Genomic DNA, 22,174 nt, shown 5'->3' with positions numbered 1-22,174 from the left:
GTGAATGCAAGTCATGGAAATGCTATGTGTGCAAATTTGTTCTCACGACTGAGAATTTCAATAAAGTTCACACATTTAAACTAAGTACTATAAATTTAGCATATGAGAAAAATATAATAAATCAGAAAACATCAGGACTACAATCCCAGTTATTCTTGTGAGCCGTGCTTCTACTTTCATCTGATAAATGCTTTTTGTTTCATCAATGTTTAACATATTCCGTAAATATGAACCTGCTAAATTAAATAATTGACCTTCTGTCCTGTAAGTGTTTAAAATAATGCCAGCAATCATAATACAATCCTTCTGTAAAATATTTGCTTGTAGGACAGATTTTCAGGAGTTGATTAGAACACAATATTGTCCAGGTGAGGAATAATCAAACCAGTTTAGTCCATGTCATCTTTAATTTGGTTAGACATGGATGTGTGTGTATACTGGCCTCACAGAACCTTTCTGCTAACCAGTTAGTTAAACACCTCCACACAATCAGTCACTGACGCCAGGATGGGTTTAGACCTTCTCTTTATATGGCAGGTGTGAAACGGTAACAAATACATCACAACAATAAACAAAATGGCGGCACAGTCGGCAATGCAAATAGTTCACATCCTAATTTGCGATTTACAAACTCTACTAATTAGCATCAATCAATGGTTAAATATTTGAAAAACACTTACAGGGAATGCCGTTTTATGGACTGAAGCATCAGACACAACCTAACGGCTACTTGGCTACGTGTATAACAGACTTTGTGTGAGCAGGAAGCGCTTGTTCTCGCGCTGACTTTTGACACTCTCTTAAAGGGGCAGTGCACCACCAAACTGGGACTTAAAGGGGAATGGCACGCAACAGTCTCTTAACTATAAACAATTGAAAAGATAATAACGGCCAAAACAGATGGTGTAGTGGTACACTCGCCTGAGTTGTGTGCAGGCAACGTGGGTTCAGTTCCCACTCAGTGACGGTGTCTATGTCTGCCCTGTGACTGGCTGGCGACCAGTTCAGGGTGTAGTGCGCCTTTCGCCCGTAGTCAGCTGGAATCGGCCCCAGCACCGTCCCGCGACCCTGTTCAGGATAAGCGGTGTGGATAATGACATGATGTGATAAATATTTGTCATCTCATCAATATTTGCACAACAGAGTACTGAGTTTCGAGATCCTCACTATAATAGTTCTCAAAATTATATTTCTTATCCATTTAGCTTAGTTAAGGGATATTTTATTGACAAAATCTAATCTCAATCTACAAAACAGAAAAAAAATGGTGGTGGGGGGGCGCGAATATTTTTCCTCTTGGTAGGGGCGGGCGTGAAATAATTGAGAAGCACTGCGAGTATACGCAGACATTATATTCATACAATCTTGCTGCCCGATTGAACCACAGCATTGTTGCAAATTCGGTCGGAGAAACGTAAGCGTCCCACTGCTGGAGCAGCAGCGGCTTCTCCGGGCATAGGGGGGAAGTGACGTCGGAGCTGACTGTGGCGTCATTAGCAAGCGCGCAGCTTCCGAAGGACCTCGACCACATCCACCGACCCGTCCACACCGGAACAAAAACACCCACCGCTAAATTCTTCTGATTTAGTGTGGAACTGACTGTAATTTTCTCACAGAATGTCCAGTGCTACTCTAAAGTACCACTACATAATTCATTAAGTCTTTGTGTCCCGATAACCTCATCTTCGCGCGTTGATGCTTTTCGGCGTAGTTAGCTTAGCTTGTTAGCTAGCTAGCCGCTAACGAAAAGAGGCACATGACTCATCGCCAAGCAGAGATCGAGTGCGGATTTTTTGGAATTATCATTTGAAAATGTGTGAAATAACGACACCCAAGTACAAAGAGGAACTTTGTGGAATAAAAGAAGAGAACGAGCAACATCAACTGCTGGACGAAGTTTGCAACCAGCCTCGTGTTGTGCCACTCAAAGCAGGTTTGTACACGTCTAACTCTCATTTGCTTTGTATAGAACGACATTCTTTCATTAGAAATATGCATCACAACATTAAGTTGTTTGGGGAAATCGTTCAAGGTTATTGCCGTTTTATTTTTAAATATTGCCTTTTACTTGCAGGTCTGCTGAGCAATTGTTTGTCAAATGTAATCAGTGCAGAAAATATATGGCAAAGAATAACCAATAGTGGGGGGTGAACTCCATGTTTTTCCCAGTATAAAATTTACATTTAAAATAACAAAATAAAATTTTCTGGTTTTTATATTTTGTTCAAGCAATTCCTTACGGAAGGAATTCCGCCTGACTCTAAAAATGTGCACATTGCCGCGAAAACGTCCATGGCGGTTGATCAATTTTAGTGAATAAAACACAAAATATTAAGTTTTTTTTTTTTAAATCAAGTACGGATTGGTCTTATTTATTGATGAACTTTTTACTGGCTTGGTCGGGTGAGTCAATGAACCTCGGGTGGCCCTGCACTGTTTTGTGCGTAGTTTCACCCCATCCAAACATTTAAAATACATTGAATGCATCCATCCAGGGTTGCACGGTTCTCATCAGTGAACAAGCGCATGCTGCAAGGAATGCAGCTGCATCTTTGTCTTACTATGGTCTCAAAAAGGCTGAAACTCACAACCCCCTTTTCTACCTACAAGTCCAGGAACATTTAGTTCCTGGTAATAAAGTTCCTGTGGCTCAGGTGGTTTGCATCACCCCCACAACTCATAGTTCCTGGTAATTTATCCAAATGACAATGATGATGTATCAGTGGGAGGTCTTGTGTTACTTTGTTACTCATTACTGACACCCTATGGCTGTTAAGCATCATTGCAGTTCCAAAATAATTCAGTGAACTCTAAAAAAATATTATGGTGTATCTTAGTTGAATTTGAATTCATATTCCAGAAACGTCTGTGACGATGTCAGGAATGAAATCGGGCATCAGCCGCAACGTGCTTCCTTTTTAAATGCTCGTTTATCACTGTTGTGCTGCTAAAAGGAGGTTTACATCGTAGGACGTAATTTTGTGAAATGCCCCCATGGTCCGGTCCAAGTTGGGGTCCACGCATTGCTCCGTATGCGGCAGGCACAAGTCAAGGTAGCACGGTAGAAACAATATAAGACAAAGTCACCGCCTGACCTTTGACTTGACCAAACCAAATTTGTCTTTTTGTGTCCTGCAGACGTCTGTGAAAATGATCTCCGTTCTGTGAAAGAGGAGCCAGACTTGACTCACATCAAAAAGGAAGAGGAGGAGGAGGAGATCAACAAGTCACCAGTGAACATTCTCCCTATAAAGACTGAAGATGAAAACAAGGATGAGAGTGAGGACAAGAGAGGGGCGGAGCCTACAAGCAGCAGTTCAAGTCATCACGTGACAACAGAAGGTGATGAAGACCACTGGGGGCCATCACAAGTACATAATGAGGACACATTATCAGACGCTCATGACGATGATGATGATGATGATGATGGGCAAGCTAAAGGTGAAAGGGCATGTCACACTGACTCATTCACTTCAAAGCTGTCTTTAAAAGGGCACAGAAAAACACACAGTGGTGAAAAACCTTTTTCCTGCTCGGTTTGTGGCAAAAGCTTCTCTCGAAAGTCTCATTTAGTAAGGCACACAAGAACGCACAGTGGAGAAAAACCTTTTTCTTGCTCAGTTTGTGGCAAAAGCTTCTGTCAAAAGTTTCATTTAACAATCCACACAAGAATGCACAGTGGAGATAAACCTTTTTCTTGCTCAGTTTGTGGCAAAAGCTTCTGTCAAAAGGCACAATTAACAAGGCACGCAAGAACACACAGTGGAGAGAAGCCTTTTTCATGCTCAGTTTGTGGCAAAAGCTTCTCGCGAAAGTCTCATTTAGTCAGGCACACAGGAACGCACAGTGGAGAAAAATCTTTTTTCTTGCTCAGTTTGTGGCAAAAGCTTCTATCAAAAGTTTGATTTAACAATCCACACAAGAACACACAGTGGAGAAAAACGTTTTTCTTGCTCAGTTTGTGGAAAATGCTTCTCTCAAAAGTCAAGTTTAACAGAACACACAAGAACACACAGTGGAGAAAAACCTTTTTCTTGCTCAGTTTGTGGAAAATGCTTCTCTCAAAAGGCACATTTAACAGAACACACAAGAACACACAGTGGAGAAAAACCTTTTTCATGCTCAGTTTGTGGCAAGAGGTTCTCTCAAAAGTCGTATTTACGACGCCATACAAGAACACACAGTCGAGACAAGCCATTCAGTTGCAGCGTTTGTGCTAAAAAATTCTCCACTAAACAGATTGCTGAGAGACATAATTGTGTTGGTGATAAAAGCAGCGATGCTTGAAGCTTAAAAAAACTGAAGGAACCGACTCGTTGTGGTAAGATGTAAATGTGATTTTGAATGAAATATGATTAATTGAATTTTGCAAAGCTCTTTTATTGACACTAAGCCAATGTGATCATTGCCAGAAGAACCAACGTGTCTGAGTGATGATGATTTTTTTTGTTTACATCAAACATGTCAATAAAATGAATTCCCTTTGCCTAGAACAACATTTTTTAACATTATGCTTTTCAGTTGTCTTTTTAATCGTACTTAATGGAAAAGGTGTGAGAAGAAACGGTGCTTATGAAATCGGTGCCTTCCACAATCAATAAAATCACTTGTTCCACTTGCTCAACTGGCCTTCATTACGCTGCGTGAAAAGGTGAAAAACTGAACTAGAAGTTGAACTATAAAAAGAACCAGAAAGAGAAACGCAAGTAGTCTCCGTTTCTCTCAAAGGTTTTGGTAAGTCAGGACTCAGCAATCTGATGGCGACTGGAGTCAGCATTTGTCACCACGGAGATGATGATTCTGCTGCTGTCTGAATTGGACCCGGGTGGCCACACGCCAGTGTCCCTGAATTTCACCGGCGGATCTTCAGCTATCCCACGTCTGGCCCCAGATTGTTGTGGAATTTTTAGCAGTAAGGGAAGATCAATGAGATAGTCTGGAAAATAAATTGTCTTTTGGGTCAGTCTGCTGAGTGATCTCAATGGGTGCGTGGGAAGATACTGATGCACACAGGAAGATGAAGATTTATTTGGCAGGAACTGTGTAATCTTAAAACAAAAAGATACTTTTTCTGCGTTGAGCCTACTTATCAGTCAAGGCCGTGTTGTTTTGGCTTCACAAAGAATTCTCTAGTACAAGAAGCGAAAGGCACTTTCTTCAAAAGCAGGTGGCCACAATAAATAACAAAAACCTTACTTGCTAAATAATTTTCCATCACATTAAGATTGAACAAAATAGTGACACAAATATTTAAAAAATAACTGCAGTAACAATTAAACATTGAATACTAAATTATTACTAAAACAGTTCAATGAATCTTGAAATAATTAATGAATCACCGTAGTTTATTGAATACTGAAACGAATAATGAAATATTTCAGGACTTATATCAGCACTGAAATCATTTTTAACACTCTAACATTTAGATAATAAAACAGTGACGTATTTTAATTTAAAATTCGCAACAACGACGCTGTAAACCTGTAAAAAGGCAAAGGTGCAAACATGTTGACATAAAGTATCACTTAATCATCCCAACTGTTAATATTAGGGAAATACATTTGGAATACTATCCAACCAACAACATGGTGTCAGATGTTTTAACAAAACCAGCAACAAAAGTAAAATTCAATACATCTGTCAAGTTCATATTTGGGAACTAAAATGTTTGTTCATATGCATACGGTTTAAATCGTACGTTTTTTTTTCTATGTTGAGAAGAAGATAACAATGATTTGCATCGCAAATGGCGACATCTGTCGGTGAGTTTGTGACAGTGCGCCACTCAGCCAGCAGCCAATCATATCACAGCGGGGTGTGTCCTGTTCTTCCGCTTTCGTGCTGAACAAACTGCGGTTTTCACGAAGGAGATCCATTCAGCCATTTTCTCGATGGAAAAGAAACGACGCCATCTTTCATTTGTCTCGTCGAACAAAGAGAAGCTCACGAGTTATCGCCAAGCAAAGACCAAGTGCGGATTTGTTGAGATTGACGTTTGAAAATGTGTGCTAGAACGACACCCAAGTACAAAGAGGAACTTTGTGGAATAAAAGAAGAGAACGAGCAACATCTTCAACTGCTGGGCGAAGTTTGCAAGCAGCCTCGTGTTGTGCTACACAAAGCAGGTTTGTCTACGTTTTACTCTCATTTGCTTTGTAAAGAACGACTTTCTATCGTAAGCAACATGCATCACAATATCAATTTGTTTGTGGAAATCGTTCAAGGTCATTGCCGTTTTATTTTTAAATATTGCCTTTTACTTGCCGGTTTGCTGAACATTTGTTGATGCCAAATGAAATCAGTGCAGAAAATAAATGCCAAAGAAAAAACAATAGTGGGGGGTAAACTGTGTTTTTCCCCCCAGTTTAAAATTCGAACTGATTATTTAACATTTTACATTTTCTAGTTTTTATATCTCGTTAAAGCAATTCCTTATTGAAGGAATTCTACCTGACTCTAAAAAAATGTATACACTGTGGCGAAATTATTAATGGTGGTTGATCAATTCTAGTGGATAAAACACTAATAAGAAAAAAAAAATTAAGGATTGGTATTATTTATTTTTTCACTTTGTACTGGCTTGGTCGGGTGAGAGTCAATGAACCTCGGGTGGCCCTGCACAGTTGTGTGCACATGTGCGTACTTCACCTCATCCAAACATTTAAAATACATTTAATGCATCGCGCATACTAACTCGGGCATGCTAGCACTGACACTCTTCTGCCCTGACCATGTGTAGAACTGAAAATATGGTGTAGACAGTGAGCTAAACAATTTTCCAAAAAAAACACAAAGCGTAAAGAGGTCTTCCTTCATGTTTTTCTGGAAGTCCTTTTTGTGAAACTGCAAACAAATACAGAGAATGACAAGGAAAACAAGTGTGTATATATATATATATATATATATATATATATAATTTAACACAAAACATGTATCTCTCATGCCATTCGTATCCCCAAAAGAAATAAAAACAATACAAAAACAGTACTGATGCATTCTGGGAGCCTCAGCCAATCAGATGGCTGGTTCGAGAGATGTGAGTGGTGTGCTTTGGGCCATGTGTTTTTATTTATTTTTTTGCAGTTTGTTGTTTAAACCTGTGATGTATCTTGCTTGCAATAACATTAATGATAAGACAGACTAAGACACCGTGGACAGCTGCCATTTTGTCCAGCTTTCTCCTGCACCATCTCCAAACACCGTATTCACCAAATATATATATGTCACAGTCAATTTGAAGCAAAGATGTCTCAGATTTTGGCCGGCAGGGTGTGCTAACATGCACTCTGAAATACCTCAAGGGGAACATGCCCGATGGTCGAGCGAGTTGCTCAGTCCATACAATAGGCGTGTTGCATTACAAGAAGCCTAGTTTGTTTTGGGGAAGATTTAGGACAGGGGTCTTCAATCCTGTTCCTCGAGGGCCAGTGTCCTGTCCATTTTCCACCTCTCCCTGGTGCAACACACCTGAACGATCATTTTCTAGCTTCTGCAGACCTTGTTGATTATCGGATCATTTGAATCAGCTGTGTTGCAGCAGGGGGAGATGGAAAACCTGCAGGGACACCGGCCCTCGAGGAACAGGATTGAGGAACTCTGATTTAGGACTTTAAAGTGCGCCTTATGGTCATGAAAACACGGTACCCACTATCTCTTAATGCAAAATGAAATACTTGGAAACATATTTCACTTGAACGATTCCTATTTTATCAATGACATTATGTTGCGATGGCCCCCAGTGGTCCCCATCAATAAGTTAGGGTCCCACAACAGGTGTTCCATCAGACGCACACGATAGCCTGTGTGTGCTAACTTCAGCTCACTTCCAGAAACGTCTGTGACTATGTCAGGAATGAAATCGGGCATCAGCCACCAAGTGGTTCCTTTTTAATTGCTCGTTTATCACTGTTGTTGTGCTGCGAAAGGGAGGTTTACATCGTAGGACGTAATTTTGTGAAATGCCCCCATGGTCTGGTCCAAATCGGGGTCGCACGCATTGCTCCGTGTGCGGCAGGCACAATTCAAGGTAGCACTGTCGAAACAATATAAGACAAAGTCGCTGCATGAGGTTTGACTTGACCAGACCAAATGTGTGTTTGTCTTTTTGTGTCTTGCAGACGTCAGTGAAAACGATCTCCGTTCTGTGAAAGAGGAGCCAGACTTGACTTGCATCAAAAACAAGGAGGAGGAGGAGGAGGAGATCAACAAGTCACCGGTGAACGATGTCCCTATAAAGACTGAAGATGAAAACAAGGGTGAGGGTGAGGACAACAAAGGGGCGGAGCCTACAAGCATCAGTTCAAGTCATCACATGACAACAGAAGGTGATGCTAATCACTGGGGGCCAACACAAGCACATAGTGAGGAGACATCATCATGCTGTTTTCATGATGATGATGACGATTCTGATGATGATGTTGACCATGACCATGACAATGTTGATGGGCAAGCCAAAGGTGAAAGGGCATGTCACACTGACTGTTGGGTATGTCCTCACTGTGGGAAATCATTAACTTCAAAGTCGTCTTTAAAACGGCACACAAGAACACACAGTGGAGAAAAACCCTTTTCCTGTTCAGTTTGTGGCAAAACCTTCTCTCGGAAGTCTAATTTAACGATCCACACAAGAACACATAGTGGAGAAAAACCTTTTTCATGCTCAGTTTGTGGCAAGAATTTCTCTCTCAAGTCAAGTTCAATGAAACACATAAGAACACACACTGGAGAAAAACATTTTTCCTGCTCAGTTTGTGGCAAGAGTTTCTCTCGAATGTCAAGTTTAAGAATGCACACAAGAACACACAGTGGAGAAAAACCTTTTTCCTGCTCAGTTTGTGGCAAGAGTTTCTCTCGAAAGTCAAGTTTAACAGAGCATATTAGAACACACAGTGGAGGAAACCCATTTTCCTGCTCAGTTTGTAGCAAAAGTTTCTCTCAAAAGTCTCATTTAACGAGCCACACAAGAACACACAGTGGGGAAAAACCCTTTTCTTGCTCAATTTGTGGTAAAAGCTTCTCTCGAAAGTCTAATTTAACAATCCACACAAGAACACACAGTGGAGAAAAACCTTTTTCTTGCTCAGTTTGTGGTAAAAGTTTTTCTCTTAAGTCACGATTAACAAAACATACAAGAACACACAGTGGAGAAAAACCCTTTTCCTGCTCAGTTTGTAGCAAAAGTTTCTCTCAAAAGTCTAATTTAACAAGCCACGCAAGAACACACAGTGGAGAAAAACCTTTTTCCTGCTCAGTTTGTGGCAAAAGCTTCTCAGTGAAATACCATTTCACAATGCACACAAGAACGCACAGTGGAGAAAAACCTTTTTCCTGCTCAGTTTGCGGTAAAAGTTTCTCTCGAAAGTCAAGTTTAACAGAACATATAAGAACACACAGTGGAGAAAACCCCTTTTCCTGCTCACTTTGTGGCAAAAGCTTCTCTGATAAGTCAACTGTAACAAAACATAGAAGAACACACAGTGTGGAAAAACCTTTTTCCTGCTCAGTTTGTGGGAGACGCTTCTCTGTAAAGTCAAATTTACGAATCCACACAAGAACACACAATGGAGACAAGCCATTTAGTTGCAGCGTTTGTGCTAAAAAATTCTTCACTAAACAGAGTGCTGAGAGACACGATTGTTCTGGTGAGAGTTGCAGCGATCCTTCAAGCTTAAAAAAAGGACAAAAAAAACCCTGAAGAAACCCGACTCTTGTCGACAGATGTCAAATTTCTTTTCGGGACAAGCACAACAGGAACAACTAACGTTACTTCGTCTTCAGCCGTGTCAGTCGCTTCTGGATTTGAATCGCCAGCAACGACCGCATTGTCAGTTTTCTTTCTCGTTCAGCTGGGTGGAGTCACGTGACTACAGCCGCTCAAGCCGTCTTAAAGGGGCATGAACATAGCTGCAGACAGAAAGGACTTTTTTTTTAAACACCGAATTTACCGACATGGGCAAAATGATTGTATTAAATTTCGGTCACAGTAAATTTTCCGTTTATCGCCCAGCCCTATGAGAATAGCAGCGATCCTTGAAGCTTAAAAAAGACAAAAAAACTGAAGGAACCGATTCTTTGTGGTAAGATGTAAATGTGATTTTGAATAAAATATGCTAAATTAAATTTTGCTAAGTTTTTGTTGACATTAAGCCGATGTGATCATTGCCAGAATAACCAATGTCTCTGAGTGATGATGATTTTTTTGTGTATGTGTTTATATCAAACATGTAAATAAAATTAATTGCCTTTGCCTGGAACATTTGTTAACGTTATGCTTTTCAGTTGTCTTTTTAATCGTACCTAATGGAAAAGGTGTGAGAAGAAACAGTGCTTTTGAAATCGGTGCCTTCCACAATCATCAATAAAATGACTTGTTCCACTTGCTCAACTGGCCTTCATTACGCTGAGTGAATAGGTGAAAAACTGAACAAGAAGTTGAACTATGAGAAGAACAAGAGAGAGAAATGCAAGTAGTCTCAGTTTCTCTCAAAGGTTTTGGAATGTCAAGAGTTGGCAACCTGATGGCGACTGGAGTCAGCGCTGGTTGTCACCACGGAGGAGATGATCTGCATCACGCAGTTTGTGGCTGCTGCTGTCTTAATTGGACTCTGGAGGTCACCTGCCAGCGTCCCTGAATTTCACCAGCGGATATTCAGCTATCCCAAGTCTGACCCCAGATTGTTGTGGAATTTTCAGCAGTAAGGGAAGATCAATGAGATAGTCTGGAAAATAAATTGTCTTTTGGGTCAGTCTGCAGAGTGATCTCAGTGAGAGAAGTGCGTGGGAAGATACTGACGCACACAGGAAGATGACGATTTATTTGACAGGAACTGTGGAATCTTAAAACAAAAAGATACTTTTTCTGCGTTGAGCCTACTTATCAGTCAAGGTCGTGTTGTTTTGGCTTCACAAAGAATCCTCTCGTACAAGAAGCGAAAGGCACTTTCTTCAAAAGCAGGTGGCCACAATAAATAACAAAAACCTTACTTGCAAAATAATTTTCCATAACATTAAGATTGAACAAAATAGTGACACAAATATTTAACAAGTAAACACAACTCACACAAATAACATACGATTGTCAGTTAAGGCGAAACACATCAAACAATTGTATGTTAAGTCGAGACATTGACTTCTCATTTTCTATGTAGCCCGACCGGCAAGTCATTCCTCTTCATTTGAGCAACCTTCAAAAGAACATCTCCTTCCTGCAGGTTCGGCTTCTTGGTCCTCCCTATACAACGAAACTGAATTCCACTCATATACTCCTTTTCCCAGCGATCCCAGAACATGTTAGCGAGGATCTGGACTCGCTGCCATTGACTCCTCAAGAGATCGCCGTCATTGAATTGGCCAGGTGGTACATGCGGTGTGCCAACCTTCTGGGTCAGCAGCATAGCAGGAGTGAGTATTACAGGCTGATCTGGATCCGTGGAGACAGAAGTGAGGGGCCTTGCATTGATAATTGCAGTAACCATGAAAGTCACCAAAACTTCGTGTGTGAGCCTAGCATGGCCATGCTGAAGGAGCATGGCATGCAGGATACGGCATACAACACCAACCATGTTCCACCCATGCGAGAGCCATGCGGGGGATTAAACTTCCATTTGCACTCCTGTTCTGCATGATAGTTAATCGATTTGTGTGTTGTGGCAACCGCTTTTGTCGGTCTGCAGCTCTCTGCAGGCACTCACAAAGTTAGTGCCATAGTCCGATCGGAACCGCTTCACAGAGCTTCTAATGGCGAAAAAAAAACGCCTGAGCGAATTTATGAAGCATGACGTATCCATATACTCGATCACCTCAATGTGGACCGCCCGCGTACACATGCAATAAAAATGACTGCCCATCTTTTGGCATTGACTTGACCACCTCTAGTTTTTCGCAACATCACCAACCCGGGGCCAAACACGTCCAGGCCGACATATGTAAAGGGTGGATCTGTACATAGTCGGTCGGTAGTCAAGTCAACCATGATCTGTTCTTCCTGTTTCCCTCGCCGCTCGCAGCAGGTCACACAGTTGAAGATGAAGCTACTGATCGCTCTCTTTCCCCCAACGATCCAGAATCCGGCTGCCCTTATGGCTCCTTCCGTGAAATGTCTGCCCTGGTGACAAACTCTCTTGCCATCGTCGTTGGCATGAGGAGACATTTGTTGGAGCGTGGTTTGAGGATGCTTGAAACTTTGTGTGGTAAGTGGCAATACGTGCCGCAACACGTGCCGATTGGCATCAAAGGTGTCTTCGTGTTGGGGTTGTAAAGTATTTCCCGTCTCTCTTTTATCATTATATTAATCTTTTATTCGATGGCTGAAGTGCGCATTAATAGAGCCATTTGTACGTTACTTAAAATCCGCTGGTGATAAAGGAGACCAATAGCTGCATCACTCTCAGCGTTTTGGTTTTCTGCAGCAGCTTCGAGCACCTTTGCAGTCGCCAGTGCATCTTCAGCTTCGCCTTCTTCTTTAAGAGCGTTCAGTGTTGCATCAATTTGCGTGCGTTGAACCATCATGTCATTTTGGAGTTTTGCATATTCAGCTTTTTTTCCGTCCAGCTTCCACCTTTGCTCGTGCTTCTGCTGCGATCTGGCTTGAATTTGATTTGGCAGAGCGATGCGAGGATGATGCTCTTTTTGCATTTGACTTAGAATAACGTGAAGATGACCCATTTGAAGCTCCACATTCTGACCTATTTTCCAAGTTAGATATTTCATGTCGGTCGGACATACTGCTGGAGTAGTGTGTAGGACATCCACACTTGCGCTCTTGATATGGAAACCTTTTCAATCTTCTGCCCTGACCATGTGTAGAACTGAAAATATGGTGTAGACAGTGTCGAGTGACGCGCGTTGTCAGGCAAAGTGATAGAACATATAGGAGGTAATATAGTATGAATTGGGCTAAGACCGAGTAGAAAGGTCACTAAATTTAGCCTTAACAAACAATTCTCAAGAATAGACACGAGATGGCGACAGTGCCGACGGCACGCCAGCTCAGATGGGGGTCTTATTGTTAATAAAAAATAGTTAAAACATACACATATCAAAGTCAATGCCTCAAAATGCTCTTGCTATGTTCAACACATGACTTACGATGAATCACATAACACGAATGGATTGGGGGAAAACCCCTAGTTAACTTAGACAGCCAGTCAGAGTGACTCACAGGGGAAAACCCTAGTTGGGCCGGATGACTCGCTGCATAGTTAGACAGTTAGTCAGGATGACTAGTTGTTCTAATGTTGGAATGATTATTGCTTTTACCATGTATTGTATAAGAAACATGCAACTTTTGAAAGAATGATCAAGTTACATATTTAGCCATAATGTATAAAATGGTTTTGCTTTGAAACTGCTTTGTGTATGAACATTACTTGTTGTCAGGTTCGCCAATTTGACATATAGGGGTCGTAGCTAAAAGAAGAGAGGCATTCAGCTCAAGTGGAAACAGAGAGGTTAACAAAGTTTATTTGGCAACTTCATCTTCCTTCTGTTCCCTGATGCTTTTCACACATTCCCTTTTATAACATCGGGGAATCAGATTACACTTCAAGAAATCAGATTACACTCGAGGGTGGTACAGTTCGTCTACTAAAAACTGGTTTAGTCCGGTTTATCGTTGGCGTGCCGCTGTGAGTCGCAGCTGACTTTGACGTCAACTTCCTCTATCAGGACCCAGCACGATGTTGATTACTTCAGACTTTGATGCCAACTTCTTCTATCAGGCCTCATCACAATGTTGTTTACTTCATCCTCACTTCTGAAGAAGTGCCGCCGCCCTGCCAATTGCAGACACCTCCCTGCAGTAGAGGTGTCCTCCTGTACCTCCACTCTGACTGTAAACACTCAGCATAGTTCACTCTATTAAACTGCAACATGTTATATGCACTACATATTAAAATAAGCTGCATCACGGCAAATGTATAATAACCTCTTCATATTATTCTAACACTTGTGTACATTATTACTTTCCGATGATGACACATGATGAAGAAGAAATGGAAAAGTGTATAACCTGTTGATTACAAAGAGAGAATGTAACAACATGTGTATTATGTATCCAATGTATTGAGCTGCATTGTATTACATTGGTTGGGTTTAACTAGTGAGCTGAGAGGATCAGAGAAAAACAAGTCAACGCCCTGGTTAGTGGTAAGGGAATGGAAAAAAACTAGCTGTGAGTCAGTGGGACTATCCACTCGTGACTATGAATCATGGAAACTTTGAGGCAAAGCAGGACTATGTAAGCCTCGCCCGAGAGGCACTAAGGGCTCTCTTTTCGCATTTCATGGGGACACTTTGACGGAGGATTCTATTTTTGTGCATTTTTCCCCTTTTTCGGGACTTAGGCTTTTTTCCACCTTCTCTCGCCCCGGCCGGACTCTGGTCCCTCGGCGGGATGGGTTTTACCTTTCCTCTATCGATTGGACACCACTAAAAAGGCTTAACCCCGATAAGGTAACGAAACCGAAGAAATAACTTTGTCCAAAGTTATTTCTGTTTTTTCCCCTCTTATTTCGCCTTATCGCTAGAATTCGAACCCTGGGGCTCTTCGGGAACTGATCACTCTCAGGAGGCTCACTATTTAAATTCAGACTTGACATATGATGATTTAAAAATCTTTTAACCCCTCTTTTCTATCTGTTCCTCGTCTTCGATGGAATCTTTCTTATTTCTCGCACCGATTGTGACTGCGGGGACTCTGTGATGCCGTCGGGTTTGTCCTTTCTGTATCCCGCAACTGGCGGGTTCGGATGTTAAAACACTTCCTGGATGTATGTCACACGATCCCTTGTGTTCCTAAATAAATCTTGTAAGATTTTCGATTCTAAAAAACTATCTCTGTCATTCTTATGATTTGATTCATTCTCACCACTCGACCCTTTACATACGTGAGCGAACGGCTAAGTACCGACAACCTAAAAATAAAAATAAAGTAATAAAGTTTACTCCGGCTTTGAGAAACAAATCCGTGCGGTCCTCACAAGGGCAACGAAAATCCACTCGGTCAATAACAAATGCAAACAGATTCACTGAGGCGAAGCTGCCGTAAAAACGGAGTGGTCGGATCGCGGAGCTCCCGATTCGGTGGCCCCGCGAGCGATGGAAGACCGGATTGGCTCCGTAAAAGATTATAAATCTACGCGCGTAGATGTAAAAAGAACAATAATAATTACAGGGCAGTTAGCGAAGCTAGGCGAGTTCGCCTCGACACCGGCTTAGAAAGTAAATAGTGGGGCTTGAGGCGGAGGAAGGGTGCGCGGCGGCGAAGGGACTCGTTCTTTTCCTCTTCCCCGCCGCCCTTCACCTGCTTCCACCCCCACCCCTCTCGGACCCGTTGGACGGAGAGCCGGCACTTGGGAACCAACGATCCCGATGTGGTCCCCGACCCCGGGTAAGCGGAATCTGACAACAACGAGCTCAACAATTTTCCAATAAAAACACAAAGAGGAGTGAGTGTCTTACGTCACGTTTTTATGGAAGTCCTTTTTGTGGAACTGCAAACAAATACAGAGAATGACAAGGAAAATATGTGGATAAGGAAACAGATCTAAATATATATATATATATATATATATATATATATATATATATATATATATATGCAAACACACAAAACATGTGCTAACCTTGACTGTTATTGGATGAAATAATATTTAAAGATACATTCAACCACAACAAAAGGAAACACAAAATACTGGCAGCTTAAAGGTAGCAAAAAAGCTTGTAAAATAAGAATGTCCGCTGAACTAATAATCATACTGCATAAAAATGTGCTTAATTATATATGTACTCACAGATTGTGCCAAAAATGTGCTCAATCAAGGAGGATGCAGTATGAAAGAAAATAAAGCTGCCTTCATTGACGTGTGTCTGTTCAAAATGCCGCCCGTGTTAAAAATAAATGCTTCGACAACCTTCACCACTAAATGTCACTGACGTCACATCTCTTCTAATTTCTGGCTCCAGAATAGATGCGAATAAGGGATTTCTGCCAGTAGCGGCTCGACAAACCAATGAGAGATGTCATGGCAACATAGCTAATCGACGACGTGAGGGGAGGGATTTCACTGGTCACCACACCTTTGAGTCACGGTTTCAAATCAAAACCAAAAATATCTCTGAACAGCTTACAAGCAAACAATGAAACAAAGAAATAAAATTTACACAAAACATGTATCTCTCATGCCATTCATATCCCCAAAAGAAATAAAAACAACACAAAAACAATACTGAGGCATTCTGGGAGCATCTGCCAATCAGATGGCTGGTTGTGAGTGGTGTGCTTTGGGCAGTGTGTTTTTATTTTTGTCTGTTGTCTAAACCCGTGATGTTTCTTGCTTGCAATAACATGAATGATAAGACAGACTACAACATCGGGGACAGCTGCCCTTTTGTCCAGCTTTCTCCTGCACCATCACCCAACGAACGTATTCACATAATGTATATGTCAAAGTCAAATCGAAGCACAGATGTCTCAGATTTTGGCCAGCAGGGTGTGCTACCATGCACTCTGAAATACCTCAAGGGGAACATGCCCGATGGTCGAGTGAGTTGCTCAGTCTATATGATAGGCATGTCACATTACAAGGCGCCTCATTTGTTTTGGGGAAAATTTAGGACTTTAAAGTGCGCCTTATGGTCGCGAAAATACGTTACCCATGATGAAAGTATCTCTAAATGCAAAATGAAATACAGTGAAACCCCGCTACTTCGCGGTTCACCTTTCGCGGGTTCAGTGCTTCGCGGGTCTAAAAAATATTCGGGGGCATTGTAGTTTCGCCGAGCGGCACAAGGGGGCGCTGAAGCGGTTAGACGGCCGGCGTGCGCCGAAGAGGAGAGTGGACGAAGAAGAGAGTAGACGAAGAAGAGCAGGTTCCCCCGGACACGATTTGTGGCGACGTTTCGCCCGGTTCGGACCGTATCAGAGCTCCGGCCGGCGTGCATGGCAATTAAGCCGTAGATGAGCACCTTCCCCGGGCACGTGCGGTGCCAAGCGGGCCCTAAGTTTAACCGAATGGAAGCTCCCGAGGAGGAGGGCATGCTCGCGTCACAGTAAGCCGAAGAGGAGCACCTTCCCCGGGCACCGGCGGAGCGCGAGGCTGTCAGATATGAATGAATAAATAAATAAATGAAGAATGCCACCTTTCATTTCACAGTCATGATCCGTGCCTGTCATGCCGCGTGTGTTTTTGTTTTTTCAGCTGTGTGGGCGTTCCTCCAGCGATCGTCTCGTCAGCTGCTGCGAGACGCGCTGATTACACTGACTATATTGTGATTATAATAAATATCTTTGTCTCACCACCTTTTTTCCCGTGTCTGCGTTTGGAGAGTCCTGTTCAATCCTCCAGCTCTGCTGGAGGATCATAACATTCACAGGGCACACCGGACGGCGTACCAGCAGGTAAAAGTCGAAGTAATTAAATAAATACAAAAAGAAGTAATTGAATAAATACAAAAATAATGGCTGGGGAATAAAAAAATAAGTTTTAATAATAATTTTTTTTTGTTATAACATGAATTTCACTCTCTCTCTCTCTACCAGTATATATATATATATATATACATATATATATATATATATATATATATTTTATTTTTTTTTTAAGCATTTTTGAAGGTGTGCCGCTACTTCGCACCTATATATATTTATATATATATATATATATATATATATATATAGGTGCGAAGTATATATGTACACTGTGTTTTCTTTTGTCTTTTTTTTTTTTTTTTTTGAAGGTGCGACGCTACTTCGCGGATTTTCAGTTTTCGCGGGTGGTCTCGGTCCCCATTAACCGCGATAACCGGGGGTTCACTGTACTTGTAAACATATTTCACTTGAACGATTCCTATTCTATCAATGACATTATGTTGCGATGGCCCCCAGTGGCCCCCATCAATATGTTCGGGTCCCACAACAGGTGTTCCATCAGACGCACACAATAGCCTGTGTGTGCTAACTTCAGCTATGTCCGGAATGAAATCGGGCATCTCCCGCAACGTGGTTCCTTATTAATTGCTTGTTTATCACAGCTGTGCTGCTAAAGGGAGGTTTACATCGTAGGACGTAATTTTGTGAAATGTCCCCATGGTCCGGTCCAAGTCGGGGCCGCACGCATTGCTCCGTGTGCGGCAGGCACAAGTCAAGGTAGCACGGTAGGAACAATATAAGAGAATGTCGCCGCATGAGGTTTGACTTGACCAAACCAAATTTGTCTTTTTGTGACCGACAGACGTCAGTGAAAACGATCTCCGTTCTTTGAAAGAGGAGCCAGACTTGACTCACATCAAAAAGGAGGGGGAGGAGGAGGCGGAGATCAACAAGTCACCACTGAACTTTGTCCCTATAAAGACTAAAGATGAAAACAAGGATGAGAGTGAGGACAACAGAGGGGCGGAGCCTACAAGCAACAGTTCAACTCATCACATGACAACAGAAGGTGATGCGAACCACTGGGGGCCATCACAAGCACATAATGAGGTCACATTATCAGACGCTCATGACGACGATGATGAGGATGATGATGATGATGATGATGATGAGCAAGCTAAAGGTGAAAGGGCATGTCATACTGACTTTTGGGTATGTTCTCACAGTGGGAAATCATTAACTTCAAAGTTCTCTTTAAAACGGCACACAAGAACCCATGGTAAAGAAAAACCTCTTTCCTGCTCAGTTTGTGGCAAAGGCTTCTCTGGAAAGTCAAATTTACGAATCCACTCAAGAACACACAGTGGAGACAAGCCATTTAGTTGCAGCGTTTGTGCGAAAACATTCTCCACTCAACAGCATGCGGAGTCACAATTGTGCTGGTGAGAATAGCAGCGATCCTTGAAGCTTAAAAAAAAGAAAACAAAAAACTGAAGGAACTGACACTTTGTGGTAAGATGTAAATGTGATTTTGAATAAAATGTGATCAATTTAATTTTGCAAAGCTTTTTTATTGATATTAAGCCAATGTGATCATTGCCAGAATAACCAATGTGTCTAAGTGATGATGATTTTTTTGTGTTTACATCAAACATGTAAATGAAATTAATTGCCTTTGCCTGGAACAACATTTGTTAACGTTATGCTTTTCAGTTGTCTTTTTAATCGCACCTAATGGAAAATGTGTGAGAAGAAATGGTGCTGATGAAATCGGTACCTTCCACAGTCATCAATAAAATCACTTGCTCAACTGGCCTTTTTTCTGAGCCTTTGTGTTCGTGGAGTCAATTCAAAGTCTAATATCGAAAACAGTGTCAGTGTGAAAATGTTGGTTTTTGATTGCAAAACTTACATTCATGAATAAAAACCTAGCCCTATGTATTAAGATAAGATAAGATAAGATATCCTTTATTAGTCCCACAATGGGGAAATTTGAGGTGTTACAGCAGCAAGGATATAGATCACACAGAGTCGGCGGCGTAATGTAGCCGTTAATGTATAACATTAGCAGCAGACATTCATAAAAAGCATGCAAATATACACAGTATAAACGTATCTAAGTGTAAGGAAACACTCCTAATGCCTGTCTATTATACAGAGGGGGAAACGCTGTAATGATAAAAACTACTGAATGATTGAAAATACTGCAATCATAAAAATATTGCAATGATAAAAGTACTGTAATGGTAAAAAGTACTGCAACGATTGAAAAATACTGCAATGATAAAAGTACTGCAATGATAAAAGTACTGTAATAGTGAACGTCCTGCAATGGTAGAAATGCTGCAGTGATAGAAGTACTGTAATAAGAATACTGTAATGGTAAACAAAATACATCATTGGTCAATATTTAAGTACACCATTGGCTGAAAGTACAGTATTAGTATTAGCAAATAAATTATGAAAAAAAAAATCTTCAGCACCACTTTTCTAAAAGAAACAGAAAACAACATTTTCCCACTTTAAAGAAAAGTCTTTATAAAGAAATAAACTGACAAATTTATTGAAGTCCTTCCAAAATGTCCTTGAGTATGAGCCGATCCAAAACGGGTGTTGAACTGTCTCTGCGTGGGTTCCACAAAAAGAGCAACTCTTCCGGCGTCTCTCTCCTCTTGGGTACGAAACACAGTTTTACGCTTAGGATGCAAACTGTGCCACAATTATTTACCAATCAGGAGTCGGACACTCGGGCTAATTCTGATTGGCTGTTTACTGTCCAATCGCGTTTTACAACAGTACGACATCCGGGAAGACTCAAACACAGTCGATAGAAGGGTCTTCTGCATTCTAACATGCTGCTCTTATTGTTTTTGTAAAAATTCAAATGTTTTTTTTTGTTTTCAAATATCTTTATTTGGTTCAATAAGATTGTCCCTTGAGATCTATATGCTTCTATAAACGTTTTTGTTTGTATTATTTATTCATTTATCTTTAATAAGCAAACGTCACCACTCGGAGTTGTACATTTGCGTCTTCGTTGTTAGATGGCGCCATGGTACTTTTTTTTATCGATACGCAAACAACTTTGGAACATATTGAATACAAAAACTGCATTGTTGAACAACAAAAATAAGGAAAGGAAGAAAAAAGAAAAAACAATGTGAGGATGTCGTCCATTAAAGTTGAAGTATAGTTAGTGTAGAGAAGGACATGGACTTTTTGGTTACAATTTAATTTCACTTGCAAAACATTTCATCCGGGCGGCACGGTGGCCCGACTGGTTAGCACGATGGCCTCACAGTGAGAGACATCATCGGGCGTGGGTTCAATCCCGGCTCCGGCCAGCCTGTCTGGAGTTTGCATGTTCTCCCCGTGCTTGCGTGGATTTCCTCCTGGTACTCCGGTTTCCTTCCACATTCCAAAAACACACTCTAAATTGCCCCTAGGTATGAGTGTGAGCGCAGATGGATGTTCGTCTCTGTGTGCCCTGCAATTGGCTGGCAACCAGTTCAGGGTGTCCCCCGCCGACTGCCCAAAGATAGCTGGGAAAGGCTCCAGCACCCCCCGCGACCCTAGTGAGGAGAAGCGGTACAGAAGATGGATGGATGGATGGAATATTTCATCCATTGATGTAAATACCTCAAGGCGAAGCCCCAAATCAACAGTTGGATGAATGACCTCAAGTTATTAAAAAAAAATCATTGCATGTCATGACGAACAAAAATGCCCAGACACTATTTTTAACGGAACGTTTTGCTCTTCTTGATATAGATCCTTTAGATTGAGTTTACAACAATATTTATTCAATTATTTTAACATGTAAAAAATATACAATATTTTTAAATACTTTTTATCTCAATCTTGAGTATTTGTCAAAATATTTGCTCATTTAAATATGTGCCCAAATATTTATTGAATTAATTTATTACTTAAAATTTGATATGAGAATTTTTTTTATCTTTCAAAATTAGGATTCCTAAATTTGTTCAATATTGAATAAATGTTTCTATATGATTATGAATTTAATTTACTCTGTATGTGGTTGAGAATTTCAAATTGAAATGTTTCACTATTTTGTCATTTAAATATTAATTATTAAAAAACTATCTTGGCGTTTATTTAAGTACTTAAATATTTCATTATTTATTTCATTTCAGTATTGAGACGCGCAGCAACAGCGGCAGCAACGAACTGCGTGATGCGGATCATCTCCTTCGTGGTGACAAATAAACGCTGACTCCAGTCGCCATCAAGTTACCAACTCCTGATGTAGCGTCCAACTTAAATGACGCCACGGCAGGCTAAGACAAGGGGGTGGAAACATTGATGCGCATCCCAACTGGCATGACTGTCTTTAGAGGCGCATCCATAGCGGAAGCAAATGACAGGCACTTACTTGTCATTCATTGTCGCTCTCTTTGGGTGATCATATCTCTCTCTCTTTTTTTCCGCAACAAGAGTTGGCCGACGTTCGACGGTTGTTTTACTCTGAAGTCCAGTACACGTTGCGCTCACAGTTGATGATTTTTATGCTGAATTGTACGGTCAGCAAAAGGTTTCTTCCCCATGCTCACCCCACCACACGATCCAAACCAAACAACCACTACCCACAGGTGAGTGCACCTACTAATAAGAAAAGACGCCCCCCCCCGTGACACCACCAATCACAGCGAAAGTGGAGTGTGCGCACGGTTGGTGCGTGCACAACACACGAGGCTTCTAGCATTCGTATCTGTGGCTGGTTGTGTGGTCATAATGTACGTGTGGTCTGAGACTGTGACTGGTGTACAAATAGTGGAGGCGTTT

Source organism: Idiotropiscis lumnitzeri, chromosome 2 (genome assembly GCF_059441095.1).
Source record: "Idiotropiscis lumnitzeri isolate Australia: NSW breed Sydney's pygmy pipehorse chromosome 2, RoL_Ilum_1.0, whole genome shotgun sequence".
In the NCBI taxonomy this organism is placed as follows: Eukaryota; Metazoa; Chordata; class Actinopteri; order Syngnathiformes; family Syngnathidae; genus Idiotropiscis; species Idiotropiscis lumnitzeri.
The sequence above is the reverse complement of the archived record's forward strand: the minus strand, read 5'-3'. Positions refer to the sequence as shown.